Raw genomic sequence first — 23,853 nt, 5'->3', positions numbered from 1 at the left:
ATCATAAGTATAATTTTGAAATGTCATAAATGTTTAACATGGTATCCAAGATCCATGTCCCACAACGACTGCGCCTCCCTGTGCAAGCTCCATGAGTACCTATTGACCTGCAAGGCATGTAACAACGAGTCAACAACAAAGTTGAGCGAGTTCAGAGTTGGTTGTTTAGTTATAGTGTTCGTTTTGTAAATCATATGTTCGTTCTGTAAACCATGTATCGTATTAATTCGTATAGCGGTCTCCCAGACATGTGTGCGAAGATTAGTGGGGGCTCCCCATGTGTTACTAGACCGAGTGTATCGACTGCTACGAAAATATAAGAGGTGCCCTAAGTCAATGTCTATCAGCATTGAACCTTTGCCCATAGTCCATTAGTACACGTCCGTCCGACTGGCACGGTGTGAGGTTTGTTAAACCTAATAGCGCTATTAACTAATGACCCGCTCGCCATAGGCCTTGGCGATTAAGTCAATATGCTGAGGGACTTAAATGATAGAGGTTTGGTGCAGTGTGTAATCTTGGCATCCTACTCCCAGAGGATGGTAGTAATTTTTGTTTAGTTCGTTTACCCATTCCCAACCCTTGGGAATCCCATGCCTTGGAGAGAGTGTGAACTCACCTTGGTTTGCTCGGCAGATACACGAAAAGGTTACTTGAGCTATAAGTGGTCAACCACGTCCTAACATGGTTACCATACAAGTCAGGTTTTGGTTTCAAGTAGTGCACATAAGTTTACACATAAGCTAACAGGTTACGAGCATGTATTGATCATGGCAAACATGTATCATCTGAGCAAAAATGGTTGATCAATACTGAACACATTAAACTGTATCAAGCAAGTTTCCAAGTACAACTCAATTGTGCGGTTCAGGTGATTGGGCTGGTGATCTGGTTCAAGCCCAATAACCTTGTGCGATTCAGCCTATGTAACCCAATTGAATGATCGGCTCAACCTATTGTGCGTCCAGCACATCTTGTGCGACTCTTAACAGGTTGTGCGATCCAAACATACCCGACCCAGTTTACAATTAAGCCTAACAAAATACACAACCCAAACAGAAAAACATTCACTGGTCTTGTGCGGCCCGGATGAACTTGTGCGACCGACCAGTCCTTGTGCGATGGGGACTGGGCTTGGAGGCCCAACAGCATAACAGTTTTAAGTAGTTTGTGTGTGGCTCAAGCCTTGTGCAATCGGCGCTGTCTTGTGCGATCCACAAGGTCTTGTGCGATCATGCATAAACTGATTGTACACTGTGCCTTATGTGCTTGTACCCGGCTTGTGCGATGCACCTTGTGCGATCAGATCAGGTCTTGTGTGACCTGATCTTGTGCGATCGAAGGGGGCTTGTGCGATCTGTTACCTAATCTCCTAATTTAGGCAATTAGATTAAATCATTCAACAGTTTCCTTTTTCAATGACTCAATCAACACAATCACAGTTTCTATCCAAACAATAATCGATCAAAGCAAGCATATTCCAACCGATTTCTCATGAACCCTAATTATGAATGACACATGAATAATAATTGTAACACTTAAACATATTTACATGATTCATGCTCTTGATCACTAGCATGCATATCAATATAACAATTCTACATATCATCCTTATATGAACTCATATCAGCCGATTGGCAAGCATTCGACTAATAATCATCTTTATTAATTCCTATCATGATCTAGTCATACACATGTGAGCCGAATGACTACCCTAAATTCCATTACAATCAATTACGAAGCATCCTAAGGCTATCATGCAGAACCACATTGATCACAACATCAATCAAATCATATAACCAATAACAAGAACACTAACCGATTAAAAATAGTGTGAGGATGGTCTGAATCAAAGGCTTCGAGAGGTGGAGATGTGTGCCGTCGGCTTCGAGAGAGAGGAGAGAGCTAGGGTTTGTGTGTGTGTTTTGTGTTTGCAACTAATGAGAGAACAAACCCCCACTAGTGGGTATGTCTTAACTTAAATAGGTGGGTGGCCGAACCCATCATGGGTTGCCCATTGGTTTCGGATTCAAAGGGTGTGGGCCGAGAGTGACAAGGGACCAAAGCCCAAAGGCTTGTGTGATCGGGTTGGAGTTGTGCGATCAGTTCACATTCGTTACACATTATCATATACATGCATATATCATAACAACATCACATCTCATTAATCATCAAGGTTCACATAATCACATAGGGTTCACATACGTTAAATTAAACACCAAGATAGGTTCGAAATACGAGTTGTCACAAAATGTGCCGGAAAATTGTCTTAAAGGGCATTAACCATTACAGATGGTCTTAGAGACCATTTAATAAAATTGGCCAACCCAAACACGACAGGTTTAATAAATGGTTAACACATAAATCACCCATGTAAAAGGTGGGTTGTTAACCCGTTTAAAAGTTTTTTTTTAAAATATATTAAGATTTTAGAGTATCCGTAATGGTTAATGCCTCTTATGGGGCATTTTCGACACATCAGTGATTGTGGTCGAAAACCGGTGTTCGTATATGCTTAAGTTGAGGTTTTTACGTGACTTTTAACTTTGAATAGCCTACTTTTGATTAAAATTGCGTTTTGTAGGTTTATTGAAGTTTAAGGAGCTATTCGGGAGCTTTACGGACCACCGGGACGAAAAACAGACCACCAAGACGCGAAACGGGTCAACCGAGACCAAGAGATGTGAAAAACGGAGATCAAGAATTGGAGGCACCGTCACCAACGCTGTGGAGGGCCGTCGGTGACGCCCTCGGACATGCACCCTCGGCCAGTTTCGTCGTAGACAGGAGGATTATGTGACACTATAGGTTTTTCCGAACGAATATCTTGTAATATCTTGGTGTATATATATGTTATTAAATGGAAACGTGACCTTTTGCATGATATGTGTTGTATGTATGTATTATATATATATATGTAGGTGAGTCGAGACCATGACTCGAGACCACTCGGTCTCGAGTGGGCCTCTTGGGCCGTAACCGGTTTGGGCCGAAACCCCTTAGCCAATTTTGAAACCTTGTATATAAATCCCAACTTCCCCTCATTCTCCATTCTTTAGTTACCAACACACACACACCTTCTCTCTCACTAGAAACCCCAAACAACACCCCATTCTCTTCCAACTTTCGGTTCAAGTTCGGATATCACAAGGAAACACGGTCAAGATCATCATCACTCGGACACTCCATCTTCTCGGTTCCTTTCCTTTGTTTCGGCTCCTTCTTCACAACCGGTTAGTGTTATATATATGTACTAGATGCCTTGTATGCTTGATGAATGAAATGTTTATGACTTGACCTCTTTTTACATGATCTTGATTTACTTAAATGAGTAGAAATCATGAGAAACATGAAGATTGTTGTGGTTTGTTTATGAGCATGCTAACTTGACATTTGAATAAATAAAAGAATGATATTTTAGGAATGTTTAAACCAATCTAGTCATGTTTAAAGTTACAAAATGTATGTTTTCTTGTTCTTGCATGATGATCTTGTTAAAAATATGTGATTTTGGTTCATAAAAGTGTATGATTATGTTAAGATGAAAACCCTAAAAATTGATGAACTTGTGATGAACTTGTTGAAGATGACTTGAAGGTTTAAAAAGGGCAATGTTTGATCCATGTTTACTAATGGTCAGATTAGGAAAATTGTTAGTTGAAACCTTATTGGTTGTTTCCTGATTTGGGCCTGATGCTTGGTACAATTTAGCCTGACTAAGTCTGAATCAACACGTGAACAAGAAAAGGACAGCATTGCGACTCGAGACCACACGGTTGCGACTCGCAACCACAGCGTGACAACTCGAGACCACACGGTTGCGACTCGCAACCACAGCATGACAAGCCGAGACCTCCTGGTTGCGACTCGAGACCACCTGGTTGCGACTGGGCTGTCCACTTTGGTTATTGGGCCATAATGTGTTGAATATGGGCTACCTGTTGACTGATCTATGTGTTGCTTGTGTAAATATTAGGGCCGGCCCAATAACCCTATGACTGTTTGTATGCATGCAACGTGTTAGTTATGTGTAGATTATACGTGAATGCCTGTATACCAAACCTGACCTACTGGTGACCATGCTAGGACGTGGTGACCAGCGTGTTTGACAAAGTAACCTAATCTGCCGAGCAACCCAAGGTGAGTTCACACACTAAAAGCATGCGTCCCGCGGAGGGACACGAACAAACTACCAACTTTGGGAAAAACACTTTTGAACCATTACTTCCGGGGGAAATCAGAATGGGTAACTACTATCTCCGGGGGAGATACGTTTGGATATTATTTATGAATCACAACTAGCCATGCTAAACGAAACTCTATCACTTTAAGTCCCTGCTTACAGTACCGATTAATCGCCGGGGGCGAACGGGTTATTAGTTGAAAGCGCTATTAGGTTTGACAACCTCACACCGTGACCGGGGGAGATCGGGCGTGAACTAGTAGACCTTGCAACATGGTCAATGACGATAGACATTGACTCGGGGCACAACAACTTTCCGTCAACAGTTTCGGTATCTACAGTTTAGTGAGCTTATAGATGGGGTAGCTCCCCACAACGTGATTATAAATGCTTTATCTAAACAACTTAAGTTTTTGGTAAACTAAAGCTGGACAACTAGTGAACTCACTCAGCATTATTGTTGACCCCTTACTGCATGCTTTGCAGGTAACTAGTGACTGAGGAGCTGCTGCTTGGGGACGTGTAGTGTTTGTCAAAATCCGTGTGTTGGATTTAATTATCTTGAACTAAGAACTATCTTTAAACTATTTGGTTTATGCTTCCGCTGTTTTGTTAAACTAATTATCGAACTTAAACTACGATGTTGCTAACTACCTTGGATAGCAAATATTTCTACTATTAATCAATGCTCAGTATAATAGGTGGCTGGATCCTGGTCGGTCACGCCTCCAAGCGGTGGTGTTCCGCATGTGGTTTTTTTGGGGGTGTGACAGATTGGTATCAGAGCCATTGGTTATAGTGAACTTGGTTTTAAAAAGGGGAAAAATCTTTTTGGAGAAAAACCAGACTATAACCCGTGACTCGCGACGACACTACACTCCAAGTGCAAGGCTCAACACATTTGACCTCATAGCTCGGACTAGTGTTTACTTGTTTGCTTACCTTATGTTTCCTGTTTTGCTATACGTACTAGTGTGCCTAATTAGATAGATACGCCTCTCTCTTCTATCTCATTCTCGCTACATTACGACACCACACTCATACTATGTTTTCTGATTATGAAGACAATGAGTGGACGTGGAAGAGGAAACATCAACATGACTCAGGCTCAATTCACTAACCTGCTTAACACGGTGGCTGCAGCTTTCGCAGCTCACCCTGGAGGTAAACTCGTTATCCTAGGATGTTTAGAACCTACCGCCACATCGCCTTTTATCCCTAAATCTATACGCTTCGCTTCTCACGAACAGGTCAGCATGCACCTGCGCAACCACCCGTGTGTACTTTCAAAACTTTCATGGATTGCAAGCCTCTCCCTTTCAATGGCACTGAGGGTGCCATAGGTCTTCTGCACTGGATTGAGAAAGTTGAAGCTGTCTTTGCTGTCTGTGAGTGTCCCCCTGCGAATTGGGTGAAGTTTGCTACTGCTACGCTTGAAGGAAACGCGCTTTCCTGGTGGAAGGCGCAAATTCAGATGTTTGGATTGGAAACTGCTAATGCTACTGCGTGGGAGGATTTCAAGGACATGATTAAGGAAGAGTACTGTCACCGGGATGACATCCACAAACTTGAGAACGAATACTATGCGCTTAAGATGGTTGGGTCAGAGATTGAAACCTACACCAAGCTGTCCAATGACTATGCTGCTCTTTGCCCAAACATGTCTCGACCTATGTATCGCAGAATCGAATTGTACGTCAAGGGTTTGGCTCCAGAAATTCGAAGCCATGTGACTGCAGCCAACCTCACTACCATTCAGCCGATCGTTCGACTTGCTCACAAACTCACTGATCAGGCCGTAGAAGAGGGCAGGTTGCCCAAAAGGATCAGTGCTACTGTCGGAACTTCTAGTGACAACAAGCGTAAGTGGGAAGGAAATCAAAGCAAGGATGCTAACCCCACTCAGGCCCCAGCACAGCAAAGGAAAACTGAAAACAACAAGGGCACTCAACAACAGGGTGGCTATCGCGGTAACCACCCCAAGTGCAATAAGTGCAATCGACATCACATTGGGCCTTGTGGGAAAAGTCAGTGTCAGCGATGTAACAAGATGGGGCATGAGGCCAAGGACTGTAGGAGTCCACGTCCCGTGGGGCAGAACCAGCAGCAACAACATCACGGGAACGCCAAGGGTTGTTTCCAGTGCGGAGCTGAGGGGCACTTTAAGAAGAATTGCCCTGAACTGAACCAGAACCGCAACAACAATCAGGGAGCTGGAAACAACGATCAGAACAACAACGCTGGGAATGGTGCAAGGGGAAGGGCTTTTGTGATTGGAGCTGGAGAAGCGAGGAATGACCCCAACGTCGTGGCGGGTAAGTTCCTACTCGATGATCGTTATGTTTCTGTATTATTTGACTCTGGAGCCGATGCTAGCTATGTGTCCCTACGTATTAGTAAGAAGTTTAAGCGTCCGCTTTCGTTACTAAGTTCACCTCATATCGTCGAGCTAGCTAATGGTAGAAACATCGAGGCCTCACATGTTATCAAAGGCTGCAAATTAGAACTGTCTGGTCAGACGTTTAGCATCGATCTTTTCCCTGTTACACTTGGAAGCTTCGACGTCGTCATTGGTATGGATTGGTTATCCAAGCATCGCGCGGAAATCCTCTGTCAAGAGAAGATGGTTCGCATACCCCGCCGTTCTGGCAAACCTCTCATTGTACAAGGTGGCAAAGGCGGAGAAATCTCAGGCGTTATCTCATTCTTGAAGGCCCAGAAGTGTTTACGAAAAGGGCACACCGCTATCTTAGCACTTGTCACCAACACGCAGGAAAAGGAAAAGAGGATTGAAGATTTTCCAGTGGTGCGTGACTACCCCGAGGTTTTTCCTGAAGAACTACCTGGACTCCCTCCCCACCGTCAGGTCGAATTCCAAATCGAGCTAGCTCCCGGAGCAGCGCCCATAGCTCGTGCGCCTTATCGACTAGCCCCCGCAGAATTGAAGGAACTCTCTACTCAACTACAGGAACTATTGGATAAAGGGTTTATCCGCCCTAGTTCATCACCCTGGGGAGCACCGGTACTCTTTGTTAAGAAGAAGGATGGCACGTTCCGAATGTGCATCGACTACCGCGAACTGAACAAAGTTACCATCAAGAATCGTTACCCTCTCCCGCGAATCGACGACCTATTCGATCAGTTGCAAGGATCGAGCTACTATTCTAAGATTGACCTGCGATCTGGCTATCATCAGCTAAGGGTCCATAATGAAGACATCTCCAAAACTGCCTTCAGAACTCGTTATGGTCACTATGAATTCCTTGTCATGCCCTTTGGAATGACCAACGCGCCCGCGGTATTCATGGATCTCATGAACCGAGTGTGCAAACCTTACCTCGACAAATTCGTGATTATGTTTATAGATGACATCCTGATCTACTCGAAAAGTCAAGAAGAGCATGAACAGCACCTACGCCTTATCCTCGAACTCCTTCGCAATGAGCAACTGTATGCCAAGTTCTCGAAATGCGACTTCTGGCTTCGAGAAGTCCATTTCCTTGGGCACGTGGTTAACAAGGATGGAATTCACGTCGACCCAGCTAAGATCGACTCTATAAAGAATTGGCCTACCCCTAAGACTCCGACCGAAGTCCGCCAATTCTTGGGACTAGCGGGATACTATCGAAGATTTATCATGGGATTCTCAAAGATCGCTCAGCCTCTCACGGCTCTTACTCAGAAGGGTATGGTTTACAAATGGGGTGAAGCTCAGGAAACCGCATTTCAGAAGCTAAAGGATAACCTCTGTAGTGCTCCTATTCTCTCGTTGCCTGAAGGCACTGACGACTTTGTGGTTTACTGCGATGCGTCCATCCATGGGCTCGGTTGTGTGTTAATGCAACGCGACAAAGTTATTGCTTACGCCTCTCGACAACTTAAGACGCATGAAAGGAACTACACTACGCACGACTTGGAACTAGGAGCAGTGATCTTTGCGCTTAAGATATGGAGACATTACCTGTACGGTACCAAGTGCACCATTTACACCGACCACAGGAGTCTCGAGCATATCTTCAAGCAAAAGGAATTAAACATGCGACAACGTCGATGGGTCGAACTCCTGAATGATTATGAATGCGCCATCAAGTACCATCCGGGCAAGGCCAACGTTGTGGCAGACGCCCTCAGCCGAAAAGACACTACGCCCAAGCGCGTGCGAGCGTTACAACTTACCATCCAGTCTAACCTCCCTACTCAGATTCGAAATGCTCAGACTGAAGCTCTGAAACCGGAAAACATCAGGGCTGAGTCCCTGCGGGGATCGAGGCAACGACTAGAGCAAAAAGAAGACGGCGCTTACTATGTGGCAGGGCGCATTTGGGTCCCACTTTACGGAGATCTACGAGAGCTTGTGATGGACGAAGCCCATAAGTCCCGTTATTCAATACATCCTGGTTCAGATAAGATGTACCACGACTTAAGGACCACTTACTGGTGGCCTGGCATGAAAGCCCACATAGCAGCATACGTTAGCAAATGTTTGACCTGCGCAAGAGTTAAGACTGAGTATCAGAAACCAGCAGGCCTACTCCAGCAACCCGAAATCCCGAAGTGGAAATGGGAACAAATTTCATGGATTTTGTTACGGGGCTACCTAGGTCCCAACGCGGAAATGATACTATTTGGGTGATAGTAGACCGATTGACTAAGTCTGCACACTTTCTGGCCATTAAGGAAACAGACAAGTTTTCTACCTTGGCAGAAATCTATTTAAAGGAAGTAGTCTCGAGACACGGGGTGCCAACTTCCATTATTTCCGACCGAGACGCTCGTTTCACTTCCGAGTTGTGGCAAGCTATGCACAAATCCTTTGGCTCACGTTTGGACATGAGCACCGCTTATCACCCACAAACGGATGGGCAGTCTGAACGCACCATCCAAACCCTGGAAGACATGCTTAGAGCATGTGTGATCGATTTTGGCAAGAACTGGGAGAAACATCTACCGCTGGTGGAATTCTCCTACAATAACAGCTACCACACTAGCATTCAGGCGGCACCTTTTGAGGCATTGTACGGTCGTAAATGCCGATCACCTCTTTGCTGGGCGGAAGTCGGTGACAGTCAAATCACAGGCCCAGAACTGGTGGTAGATACAACAGAAAAGATTACCCAGATCAGACAACGCATGGCGGCAGCTCGTGACCGTCAGAAAAGCTACGCTGATAAGCGTAGGAAACCGCTAGAATTCCAGGTCGGGGACCGGGTTCTACTTAAAGTCTCACCCTGGAAGGGTGTGGTTCGTTTCGGTAAACGAGGCAAGCTGAATCCGCGATATGGTGGACCATTCGAAATTACCGAGAAAATCGGTAAGGTTGCTTATAGATTGAACCTGCCTGCAGAGCTGAGTGCAGTGCACAATGTCTTTCACGTGTCTAATCTGAAGAAGTGTCTGTCAGATGAAACACTCATAATTCCTTTCAAGGAACTCACTATAGATGAACAGCTGCACTTTACTGAGGAACCGATTGAGATCATGGATCGAGAGATCAAAACCCTCAAACGTAGCCAAATACCTCTCGTGCGAGTTCGTTGGAACTCACGGCGTGGCCCAGAGTTTACCTGGGAGCGGGAAGACCAGATGAAGTCCAAGTATCCCCAGTTGTTCCCAAACGAAAACCCCAGCACTGAAGCTACAACCGAATTTCGGGACGAAATTCCAAACTAACGGGGGGATGATGTGACACCCCGTTGAAACACTCTAGCTTGACAGTGGCTGCCTTAACTTTCGGGACGAAAGTTCTTAAAACTTGGGGATAATGTGACACTCTAGGTTTTTCCGAACGAATATCTTGTAATATCTTGGTGTATATATATGTTATTAAATGGAAACGTGACCTTTTGCATGATATGTGTTGTATGTATGTATTATATATATATATGTAGGTGAGTCGAGACCACGACTCGAGACCACTCGGTCTCGAGTGGGCCTCTTGGGCCGTAACCGGTTTGGGCCGAAACCCCTTAGCCAATTTTGAAACCTTGTATATAAATCCCAACTTCCCCTCATTCTCCATTCTTTAGTTACCAACACACACACACCTTCTCTCTCACTAGAAACCCCAAACAACACCCCATTCTCTTCCAACTTTCGGTTCAAGTTCGGATATCACAAGGAAACACGGTCAAGATCATCATCACTCGGACACTCCATCTTCTCGGTTCCTTTCCTTTGTTTCGGCTCCTTCTTCACAACCGGTTAGTGTTATATATGTGTACTAGATGCCTTGTATGCTTGATGAATGAAATGTTTATGACTTGACCTCTTTTTACATGATCTTGATTTACTTAAATGAGTAGAAATCATGAGAAACATGAAGATTGTTGTGGTTTGTTTATGAGCATGCTAACTTGACATTTGAATAAATAAAAGAATGATATTTTAGGAATGTTTAAACCAATCTAGTCATGTTTAAAGTTACAAAATGTATGTTTTCTTGTTCTTGCATGATGATCTTGTTAAAAATATGTGATTTTGGTTCATAAAAGTGTATGATTATGTTAAGATGAAAACCCTAAAAATTGATGAACTTGTGATGAACTTGTTGAAGATGACTTGAAGGTTTAAAAAGGGCAATGTTTGATCCATGTTTACTAATGGTCAGATTAGGAAAATTGTTAGTTGAAACCTTATTGGTTGTTTCCTGATTTGGGCCTGATGCTTGGTACAATTTAGCCTGACTAAGTCTGAATCAACACGTGAACAAGAAAAGGACAGCATTGCGAATCGAGACCACACGGTTGCGACTCGCAACCACAGCGTAACAACTCGAGACCACACGGTTGCGACTCGCAACCACAGCGTGACAACTCGAGACCACACGGTTGCGACTCGCAACCACAGCATGACAAGCCGAGACCTCCTGGTTGCGACTCGAGACCACCTGGTTGCGACTGGGCTGTCCACTTTGGTTATTGGGCCATAATGTGTTGAATATGGGCTACCTGTTGACTGATCTATGTGTTGCTTGTGTAAATATTAGGGCCGGCCCAATAACCCTATGACTGTTTGTATGCATGCAACGTGTTAGTTATGTGTAGATTATACGTGTGACAACTCGAATTTCTAAGATTTTATTTCGTATTTATTGCACGTTCATGTATTGATTAGTCGTGTATTTGCACAATTGATTTCCATGGGATTATATATGTTTTGATTATTTGGATTGTGTATAGTTGTTGGTTATTTGTGAAACTTGTCAAATGTGTAAACTTGGTGGTGGAACTATGAAACAGTTATGAGATGGTGTGCATTTGTAAATTATAATACTTAGGGATGTAGATGGTAATTAGTGAAATCCTAGATACTTAACCCTAATCTCATTTCTCTAATCATTTGCACACAAAACTAAATCACGTACTTGCAACTCTCTAATCCCTTAGCAATCATCATCACCCTCATCATTGGCAAGATAATCATCACACTTGATTCCTCTTTCTCTAGAATCATTCAAGGTAATTGTTAATGATTTGTGCTTGATTGTTTATTGATTTCTTGATTCTTGTGTTCATGGAAAACCCTAGTTTCTCATGTGATATTCTGTGATTAAATCCTGGATAGTTGAGATTACGATGATGATTAGATGCATGCTTGATAGGTTATCATTGTGATGATTGTTGTGGTTTAACATCGATCGAATAAACTTGTTATCTGCCGTCAATACAATTGGAATTAGGGTTTGTTTGAATGATATGCGTAACTGTTCTGATCGTATTGATTCTGTGCAAATTGAAATTCACGTATGTAACTGTCTGAGTTTAAGAGTTATGGTCTGAGTTTATAAAGTTCACCTTGGACCGAGTTTAGTAAATATGGCATTGGGTCCGAGTTTAATGTTAGAATGCCATGTCCGAATTTCATGCATCTCAAATGGTCCGAGTATAATGTAAGCAAGTGGTCCGAGTATAATGTAAGCAAGTGGTCCGAGTATAATGTAAGCAAGTGGTCCGAGTTTAAGGGGTTGTTAATGGACCGAGTTTAAAGTGATATCACAGGGTCCGAAGTTAATGTATTTCAAATGGTCCGAGTTTAATTCATGGGCTAGGGTCCGAGTTTATTAAATTGTTTTGGACCGAGTTTAAAGACAAATCATTGGACCGAGTTTAAAGACAAATCATTGGACCGAGTTTAAACATGATCAACCATGTCCGAATTTATATGTTGATTTTATGTCTGAGGTTGTATGATGATTACATGTACCACCCGAGTTTTGAACAGGGGAGACCCCCCCCTATACTTGTCTGAGTTTTTGAGAAATGCAAGATCCTGTAAATGTTCATATGAATTACGTGAATTGTATGAATGGGTTAACTGTTATGTGATACCTGATTGATGCATGATATTGGCTATCAAGCATTATGTGACATTTGATTACATGCGTATCATTGCGAACATGAACTGATTTGTTATACGTGCATACAATAGGACTTGATTTATTACTTGTGAGTGCATAACCTAGCATACCGAGCAAACCAAGGTGAGTTCACACTCCTACTAAGGCATGGGATTCCCGGGTTGTGGGAATGGGTTAAAGGTTTCAATTGACTTAGAACGTACAAATGCTTTCCTAGACTATCACCTACCATGATCCTCGGATGTCAGGATGGTTCCGTAGGTTAGGATAACACCTACGTGGTCATATGCCAATTACTGCCTCGGATGTCAGGCACGCACGTAAAACCTACGTGTACGCATTACTTACTTCTATCCTCGGTACAAAGGATACGTACGTGAAACCCACGTACACCCCCGCGTCTCCTATCCTCGGTTATGAAGGATACGTACGTAAAACCTACGTACACCCCATACGCGCTACTGTTCTCGGATGAAGAACAGGGATGATACGAGTAGTTGATACGAATAGTCTAGTGGTCACATAACATGGGAGGCCCCCACCTGTATAACTTACTATTGGCCCAGTAGAGCCACCCGTTACTTACTGTTACGCACTTACTTACTGTGAACTCGCTCAACTAGTTTGTTGATCATTCTGTTACATGCCTTGCAGATCGTTAGGTACTTGGAGCTTGCACTGGAGAAGCGGGTCGTTGTGGACAAGGATCGTGGTTTCTACGTTGAACTATTATGACATTTAAAACTATTAACTATTGTTGGATTATTTACTATGCTTCCGCTACACTTTGAAACTATGGTTATGTTTTGAACACCTATCGTATTGGATGGATGGTTTACATTTATTTTACTTAATAGTAATTACATGTTCAATATGATTGGTGGCTTGATCCTGGTCAGTCACGCTCCCAAGCGGTGATACTCTGCAGGTGGATTTTGGGGGTGTGACAATACGTGAATGCCTGTATACCAAACCTGACCTACTGGTGACCATGCTAGGACGTGGTGACCAGCGTGTTTGACAAAGTAACCTAATCTGCCGAGCAACCCAAGGTGAGTTCACACACTAAAAGCATGCGTCCCGCGGAGGGACACGAACAAACTACCAACTTTGGGAAAAACACTTTTGAACCATTACTTCCGGGGGAAATCAGAATGGGTAACTACTATCTCCGGGGGAGATACGTTTGGATATTATTTATGAATCACAACTAGCCATGCTAAACGAAACTCTATCACTTTAAGTCCCTGCTTACAGTACCGATTAATCGCCGGGGGCGAACGGGTTATTAGTTGATAGCGCTATTAGGTTTGACAACCTCACACCGTGACCGGGGGAGATCGGGCGTGAACTAGTAGACCTTGCAACATGGTCAATGACGATAGACATTGACTCGGGGCACAACAACTTTCCGTCAACAGTTTCGGTATCTACAGTTTAGTGAGCTTACAGATGGGGTAGCTCCCCACAACGTGATTATAAATGCTTTATCTAAACAACTTAAGTTTTTGGTAAACTAAAGCTGGACAACTAGTGAACTCACTCAGCATTATTGTTGACCCCTTACTGCATGCTTTGCAGGTAACCAGTGACTGAGGAGCTGCTGCTTGGGGACGTGTAGTGTTTGTCAAAATCCGTGTGTTGGATTTAATTATCTTGAACTAAGAACTATCTTTAAACTATTTGGTTTATGCTTCCGCTGTTTTGTTAAACTAATTATCGAACTTAAACTACGATGTTGCTAATTACCTTGGATAGCAAATATTTCTACTATTAATCAATGCTCAGTATAATAGGTGGCTGGATCCTGGTCGGTCACGCCTCCAAGCGGTGGTGTTCCGCATGTGGTTTTTTTGGGGGTGTGACAGATTAAACGTTGTCGGAATTTGGAACAAAGAAGCACCGTCATTGACGCCTCAACAGGTCGTCGGCGACGCCCTTGCCGTCGCGAAATTCTTGTTCCTTGGATGTTGGTGTGACAACCCGAACTTTCGAGGCCAGTGTCGTTTATTAGATTTGTTCACATTGTATTTGGGCCAAATATAATTGAGCTATTTACACCACATGTCTGTTTAACAAACACATATATGATTGGACCAATATACACACACTCGGAACCATGAGTAGTTGCGTTTGGGCCTGGAGGAGCCCAAGTGAGTCTCACATTAGGGGGCAGGCTTTTGGCTTAGCATTTAGGCATTCATAGGCTACGTATTATGATGACACAATTATACCTCAAACCCTAGACTCCTCTAATCGCACATGACAGTGGTAGCCCCCCCCCTGTTCGAGATAACACCTTGACCAATCAAGTTTCTGGTTAGTGATTCTGACTTGTTGACTTTCCTATTTGTGTGATATGGTTTATACCTCAAACAGTGAATGATTGATGCATATGATAATTTTTATGTAATGATATTGTTAATACGTAATCTTGATTTAATGAATTCTACATGTATGATGATGTTGTGTCTGTGTATGATTAGAACGATGCTAGATGATGTAATCATTGATTTGATGAGTGCCTAAGTATAGATACATGTGTTAACTAATTGTTAGTTGTGTTTATATGTTTTGTAGAATGATTAGGGTTACCTGAAGGTTTTGAAAGCCGTATGGTGAGCATGTGATAAAATATTGGTTGTTAATCAGGATGCAAATTATTAAGAATGATTAAGTAACTGTTAGGGTTTCATGGATCTTGATATGTTTAAACAGTAATTGATCTGAGTCGTTGCAGCCATCTGTTAAGGCCACGACGAAAGGCCCTCCCCCCACGAAACCCTGATGTCGACGAAACCTCTAGAGTTTCGTCACCTGCACATCAACGAAACATCATGATGTTTCGTCACCCATGCATCAACGAAACCTATTTCCCGACGAAACCTGGCACATTGACTGAGTTGTTGTGTTGATGAATCAGTGATGATGGGTGCTACAAAGGGGATTGATAATTATTCCAAGTTAATTATGCAATAGGTAACTGATTATGTGATTTATGGTCATAATACAACTAATTGCACACTAGCTAAATCACACATTCCTGCTGATACAATGGAAACGGAAATTTGTATTATCTGTTGACACATGCCGCGCATGGGCTCTAGGATTTCATCACATGCTGGGCCGGTTAGAGTAGTTGGGCCACACACACACACACCTATATTGGATCACTTATATTGGGCTGTACACCTCCACGATGCCTACTATAACCTATTAAGTGTAACTGGAACTTGGACTTGTGAAGTAAATTAGTATGTGGTACAAATATGTTGTGTGGATAAACTGAGTTAACTTGGATAATGTAATGGCTGCCAAATGTTGTTAATCTAATATGCTTGTGAAACGAAATTACTTGTGATCCAAAATGCTTATTGTGTATTATGTGAACTTACATGTGAACCGGGTACTAGCTATGTGATGAACATGAGCTGAAAGGTGCATGAATAACTGTTATGACTGGTTATGTGTTATGTGTATTGCTGATATGCTACTGGGGTAATGTGTGAAACAAGTATGAGACTACGTGTTCATGATACTGACTGTCTTTTGGTAACCACGGTAGGGTTTGGTTGACCAACTTGGAACGGGTAAAGTAACTTAACAAATCCGAGCAAACCAAGGTGAGTTCACACTTTCCACAAGGCATGGGATTCCCAAGGGTTGGGAATGGGTAAAGGATTGAAACTGAAACTGCGTGATCTCCTGATTTGGGACACGTACACACCCTCTTTATTGAAGGGTGACAACATGTGATAAGTATTTAATCGGAACCTACGTAATCTCCTAGTTTGGAGATTACGTACACACCCTCTTTACTGAAGGGTGACAACACGGATACTAGACCAAAACTTTCTATCATGAAGTCCCTCCTTTTATATAGACTTAATCGCCGGGCCAATGGCGAGCGGGTCATTAGTTAGATAGCGCTATTTAGGTTTGACAAGCCTCACACCGCGCCGCAGAGGACGGGCGTGAACTAATGGATCTGGGCACGTCAATGATGATAGACATTGACGCTGGGGCACCAACTTACTTCAGTCAGTAGTCGATATGGTAACGGGTCTAGTGGATAACATGGGGTAGCCCCCACTACATATGGTTTGGGAAACAGGGAACTGATTAACTACTGGTTTTCAAATGAACTTATGGTTTTTGAAACAACTGTAAACTGGACAACCAACTGTGAACTCGCTCAACTTTGTTGTTGACTCGTTGTTACATGCCTTGTAGGCCTTTAGGTGCATAATGTTGGAACTTGCTGTCTGGGAGGCTGGAGTGGTCATGGGTCGAGATACATGGAATCATAACTCAAGACTGATGGCTTTTACATGTGATTTATAAACACTTAACGAATGAATTATGCTTCCGCTGTATAATGTGTATTACTTGTAACATTGTAACACTTAATGTCAATAAATGAAAATTTTATTTTAATATACCTATGAGTTCAATATGATTGGTGGCTGGATCCTGGTACGTCACACACCTCGCGGGGGTTTCCGCATGTGGTATTTTGGGGGTGTGAGAGATTGGTATCAGAGCCATTGGTTATAGTGAACTTGGTTTTAAAAAGAGGAAAAACGTTTTTGTAAAGCCAGACTATAACCGAACAGTTCTGAAAACGTGAATACGACCATGACACTCACTCTAGATTGCAAGGTTCGTCACTCGTATACTCATTGTACTGCATAACTAGTGAACGCTCACACATGATATTGCATGTGATTGCACGTTTAGCAAAACAGTATGAATTCATGTATTACTTGCATGTGTTATGTGACTGATAGGGTTGTATTTCCTTAAACCTTCATGACTTATGTTTCGTGATGCTCTTTGGTTGCTACTCGAGTTTGAGGAACCATTTGACATGAGTTAGGAGGAACTGAGATGAGCGTGCAAATCACAATATTATTATGGGTGCACACATAATAATAATGTGGGGTGCATGTGAGTCCCAGTGAGGCTTAACAAGTGAAAAAGGGGTTCCGTCCCGTTATTTGATCAATGTGAAACATAACAAACATATAGGGGTCATAGCAGTGATTGTCCCCTACTCGAACGTGAACTTTTCATTCCTCTCTGGATCCTTTCGAATGTCGATGCTATCGAGTATTACCTGAACACCCATCTGAACGCCTAGCGAACTGTGTAGAATGTTAGGTGCCTGTACGAACATCCCCGAGTTGGGTGTTGCAACGACAATGATTGGTTTATATCTTTCACACTTTTCTTCGTTTGCTGGAACTTAACGTATTGACGTCTTAGATCCCGAAGTGTGATCTTTTCTGCAACACTCCCGCAACACATAGTGTATTACTCAAACAACTTTCAACATCGATGAACAAGAGTATGAGCATAGTACTTTACCAACCTCAGTATTTGGACGACCCCGACTACCGGCAACGAACATCAGCGGATTGATTTCAATCGAGTCCGTAACTCTAGTCAGCAATTTATGGGAGTCAACTCTTACGAATCAATCGGGACATAAGTGATGATAATTGACCATACTGTGGTATGCTAACTACCAGCACAGTGAGTAGCGCTTTAGTACGTGGCTTAGAATGTGAAAAGATGGACTTTGATGGTGAAGAATCGTAGGGCTTCGTTTCGAGCAACGACATTGGGGGCAGCAGTCACAGCGATAACAAGGTATTCGTAACCCTAGCCTACAATATGGAAATGAAGGTGCCTACAACATGGATTGGCCGTGGTTAAGTTAAGTGGACACAACCAAAGGAACAATGACAGTACTTGAAATCCTTGTAATGAAAACAACAACACTGGAAATGACGCTCATGGAGGGGCATTTAGGATTGTCATGGGCGATGCCAGGAGGGTAATAACATGGTAGCTAGTATGAGTACCTAGTCGCTTCGTCTCTGTTCTGTTTGACCCTGATGCTCCTTGAATTTGAACCTGTTGTGGGATCGGCTGACGGCAAGACAATTGAAATTTCATACGTTAGTTGGGATGCAAACTCAACCTTGTGGGACAAGCGTCCGACATCGATCTTCTTTCTGCTATCCTCGATGGTTTGAAGCAGTAGTTAGAATGGATTGGTAATCCATACATCGCGCAGATATACCCTGCGAGAAGAAAATTTTGCGTATCCTTCTCCCTAGTGGAGAATCGTCATCTGTTTCAAAGTATCGGAATTGTGCAAAGGTTAGCGTCAATTCTGCAATGAAAACTCGGAAGTTTCCACGGAAGGATTACCCCGCTATGTTAGCACTATTTATTGATGTTAAGGCTAAGGAAAAGAGGATCGAGGATCCTCCAATTATTCGTGATTTCTTCCTAACTGCTACCCGAAGAAATATCAGGTTTACCTTCACATCGTTAGATGGAATATCAGGTTGGTATCATGTCCGAAGCAGCCCTTGTTACTAGTATTCCTTGTTGTCTTGCACCAGGAAGGTTACAGGAACTGCCTAATCAACTTCAGAAATATTGGACATGAGTTTTATCGGATCTAGTTTTCGCCTTGGGGAGCCCCAATTATACCAGTAAAGATAAGCCTTTTCATATGTGTATCGATTATCGAAAACGTAACAATGTGACAGTTAGCAACCGCTTGTCTCGACCATGTATTGGCCACCTGTCGACTAGTTACAAGAAACAAGCTTCCATTTGGGGATTGGCTAGCGAGCGAGCTATCTGTTGATGCATGGAATGTCTGTTGACTACGTCTGCATTACGTCTTAGGTCAAGATAGGTCAACATAGGTTCTTGAAAGTCAAATTTAGGTTATATGTTGTTAGGTTCGCTTATGTGTACATTGTTTAGAAATAGGTCCGCTCATAGGGTTTTAGATATAGGTTCGCTTTTAGGGTATCAGGTAGGTCCGCTTTTGTGTCAGCCTGGTAGGTCCGCTCATATGGCAGTCCATATGAGCGAACCACAACACACTATAAATACCCAATCAGTTCATTTGTGTATGGACGTTGGAGCGGACCTAGAATATTGCTTGTGTAATCGAACTCTGTCAAAATTGTATCAGAAAGCAATAAAAGAGAAGGAATTGAATAGGAAAAGCTGTGTAACTTCATTTACGTTGATTCCGCCTTCGTACGTGAAGATGAATGTTCTCAACTGACTGTTTAGGGTTGGAACACGGTCCAACAAGTGGTATCAGAGCTCAGGACGAGGAGTTCATACTACTACAGCTTGATTCTACCGAATTCTCTGATTTCTACTCTCTTTCTCTCATACTTTTTCGTATCAAACTGGTTCCTACGGTTGAAATGGCCTGATTTTTTAGCATAACGTGCGAAACACTGTAATAACAAACCCTAGAACGTTTCAGGTTAAAACTCGGCTTAAAAATGGTTAAAATCAGTTAAAAACTTAGGTTCGCTTATACGGTCATTCGTAGGTTCGCTCGAAATTACTCATTAGGTTCGCTTTTTTGACACTTTCGCTCGAAATAACTGAGTAGGTCCGCTTGAAAGTACTAGCTCCACTTATACGAACTGAGGAGTTCCGCTTGAACGGACATCTTGTAGATCCGCTAGAACGAACAAAGTAGTTTCGCTCGAACGGACATTGCTTATTTGATCATATCCAGGTTCGCTCATTTGGACAATTGATAGGTCCGCTCATCCGGACATATATAGTCTCGCTTATTTGTCACAATAGCTGACAGTTTCGCTTATCAGTCATCACTTTCTAAAATTTCAAAAATTTGTCTAAGTGTTTGCTGACTTTGCAGGTACACTCAAGATGGATGATCTATTCTTGAATCCGTTCAGCGACATGTACGCGTTCACAGGAAATTCCGGAAATGATGATACTTCATCGAGCAATGTGAATGAAAATCCAACGGTTGTGAAGAAAAAGGAAGCTTGGGAATCGGAAAGTGCTTTTGGAACGTTCAACAAACCCCCAAAGCTAAAGGCTATCGAAGAGTACAGTAGATGGTCGAGAAAGTTTGAAGATTGGTTGATGGCGTTTGCATTTGCTAGTTGGAAGAGTTTGAAGAACGGCTATGAACATGGAGATAAATCTGGTGAAATGTTGACGTCAGCTGATGAGATTGATTCATTTGTAGCTGAACATAAGTGTATAGCGTTGTTGTTTCAGTCGGTTCGGGAGGATATTATTTCTTTGATAGATTATTCAAATGCGAAAGATCTCTGGAAGAAGTTAGAAACAAAGTGCTTAGGAAGTTCTGAAATTGTCAAAAACAAAAGAAAACTTCTTAGAAAAGAGTTTGATCTTTTTGGGTGTCTAAAGAATGAGTCTGTCTGTAAAATGATAGAAAGGTTTGGTCATTTGAAGCTAGAGTTAGCAAGACATGATATCAGATATTCTGAAGATGATCTTGTTGACTAGTTGTTTGATTCATTGCCAGACGAGATGGATTGGAGATATTATGCTTTAATGCTGAAGAATACCATCAAGGCACCAGAAAAGTTAACTTTAGATCTGCTGATTGAAAAACTCGAGAGTCATGAGTTGGAGTTGAAGAAGACATTCAAAGTTAATCATTCATCATATCAGCAGAATCTGGATCTTTATTATCCAAAGAGTATGATGCCAAAAGCAACTTCTCCCAAGACTGCATTTTCTGCTGAGAATGTTTCTTCAACAAGCAAAGAAAGTCAAAACAGTCAAAGCAGTGGAAATCACAGTGGTTATCACAGTGGATCTTCATCATCTGCAAGTCATTCTGATGCTAAGTTTCAATGCAACATCGCAATAGATCTAAAGAATGCTCAGAATTTTGACGAGGAGTCGGCTAAGCAGCAGATGGTCTTCTTAGCGTCGGTGTTGGAATCATATGAAGGGTTAGTAGCTGGGAAGATCGGTAACACAAACCTGACGAAAGAGGACTATGATCAAATAGATCCTGAAGAAATGGAGTTAATCGATATTCGTTGGGCAATGGCTAGTGCTGTTCGTCGTGCTCAGCGTTTCATGGAAATAACGGGCAGAAAGTCAATTGGTGGTCCGTCTACAAAATTAGGTTTTGATAAATCGAAGGTGACGTGCTTTAAGTGCAAACAAAAAGGTCACTTCAAACGAGAATGCAGAAACGCTTATGCTGATGAGTCGGAGAATCCTTTCAGAGAGGATTACTACAAGAAAGCGATTTATCACCAGAATAAATCTGAGCCGCCTAGATTGAAGCAGGCTGAAGATAACAAAGAGAAATCTAGAGCACTTGCAGTAATCTATGATGATGAGGGTTATGGTTGGAGGAAAGAGGTTTTACCGGAGGAAGACGCGGTTGGTTACGCGTTTATGGCGAAAAATGAACCTATTCCATGGAAAGATAATCGAACAGAAGAGCAGAAGTATAGATACAGAAAAATGATTGCTGAAAACAAAATCATTAGACTTTCTGGTATCTATCTGGAAGCGAAGAGAGCGAGAAGATGGGATCCGGACAGAGAATGCTACCTTGATCCGTATGGAAACATTGCGATCGACGACAAAACACTGGATATTGAAGCCATCATCAAGGAATACAAAGAAGAAGATGAGTACTGGCAGAATAAGTGGTGGGGAACTGGTGATGAAAAAGAGAAAGAAGAGAAAGAGAGAAAGGAGAAAGAAGAAAAAGAAGAAAAAGAGAGAAAAGAGAAAGAAGAGCAAGAGAAATCAAAGAAGATTGATACTGGAGTTATCGATACAACGCAGGAGTTGACTGCAGAGAACCTGGGAAAAATGGCTGACAAAGTGCTGGCTGCTAAAGCACTTGAGGTAAGAAAATTGATGGAAATGCTGATTGCAAATATTGCAACAAAGAGTGCAAGTTTTGTAATACAGTGACGTATCTCAACAGTAAGAAAGTTGAAGATCTGACAGCGAAGGTCAGAAGCGTTGAGAATCAAATTCTTGGTCGTGACAAAATAGTTAAAGCTTCAACTGAACGGATTAAAGAATTAACTGCTCAAATTGAAACTGATAAAATTGAACATGAAAAAGTTAAATAAGAAAATGAAAGGTTAATTCTTGAAAACCGTCAGATTTCTGAAAAGTTTGAAAAACTTAAAAGCACAGTAAAAGATAGTGATGATCGAAATGGTAAAATTTTTAAAGAAAAAGAGCATTTAAAAGCAGTGCTTAGAGTAAAATAAGAATCAATCAACAAACAAGTGGATGAAATCGCTAATTTGAAACTTAAAGTTCAAGAGGCTGAAATTGAAAATGAGCGAATCCAGTTGAAGCTTAACAGCTATAGCTCCGCAAGCTTTGTTTTGCAACACATAGTTCCAAAACCCATCAGCAAAAACAAAGCTGGTGAAGACGTGTATTCTGATGGAACCGGCGTGGGTTTTCACAAAGCTCCACCGCCGATTTTGCATAATTACACGAAAAAGGAATCTGGGTTGGTTGGAATTGGGGAAGAAAATGAAGTTAAACTTCCAGAGAACATTGATGTCACGTTCACATCTTCCAATGAAGATAGTGTCCAAAATGATATTGTAAAAGGTGTTGTTGAAAATGTGCTAAATACAGAGAGTGACACTACTGAGGAAGATGGGTGTTTCTTGGACAAATACATTCCGAAACAAAAGTCCAAGAACAACTTAAATGAAGAATCAAATCTTGTCATGTACAAGATGTTAGGTTCGGATAAGTTGTTTTCGGATTTAGAGTTTCCAATCGAGAATGTAAACATGAACAAATTGACAAATGTTTTTAAACTGGTTGAAGTTGAGTTGTCAGCAGTGAACAATTTGAGTCAAAAGAAAAGTAAAATGAGGTTTGAGAAAGAAAAAGTTTACAACAAGAAATCTGTTCATCCACCGCGTTTTTACAATAACAACAGAAACAATCAATCGGGTTGTTATCAGGGGGGTAAATCGTATCAGAAAAGAAATGTTCCAAACAAGAGGTTTGCCGAGAAGAAAAAGTTTGTGAATAGTTCGAGTTCACTTGCTGATGAAGAGAAAGAAATTTTTTCAAAATCAAACAAAGAGTTCTTTGAGAAAAGAGCTTCTCAGTCTCAGTCTAAAGGCACTAGTCGAGTAACTGATACTCGAACATGCTTTAGATGTAATCAAGTTGGTCACATTGCACGAAAGTGTACCAATGTGAAGCCTAAGACTGAAACTGTGAAGACTCAACAAAAGAAAGTTGATGTGAAGGGTAAAGCACCAATCATTGTTGAGAAAAAGAGTGTGAAAAATGATAACATCAAAGTGAAAAATGAACCCGTAAAGAAGTCGGTAACTAAAAATGACAAATTTTACAAAAGGGTTGCATTATCTCAACAAGTTTGGAAACCGAAACTGAGAAAAAGGTTTCACCTTCTGAGGAATCAATTCAAGTTGATTATGATGCGAATTTTCCACCT

The sequence above is a fragment of the Helianthus annuus genome, chromosome 10, assembly GCF_002127325.2.
Source record: "Helianthus annuus cultivar XRQ/B chromosome 10, HanXRQr2.0-SUNRISE, whole genome shotgun sequence".
Classification (NCBI taxonomy): Eukaryota; Viridiplantae; Streptophyta; class Magnoliopsida; order Asterales; family Asteraceae; genus Helianthus; species Helianthus annuus.
The sequence above is the reverse complement of the archived record's forward strand: the minus strand, read 5'-3'. Positions refer to the sequence as shown.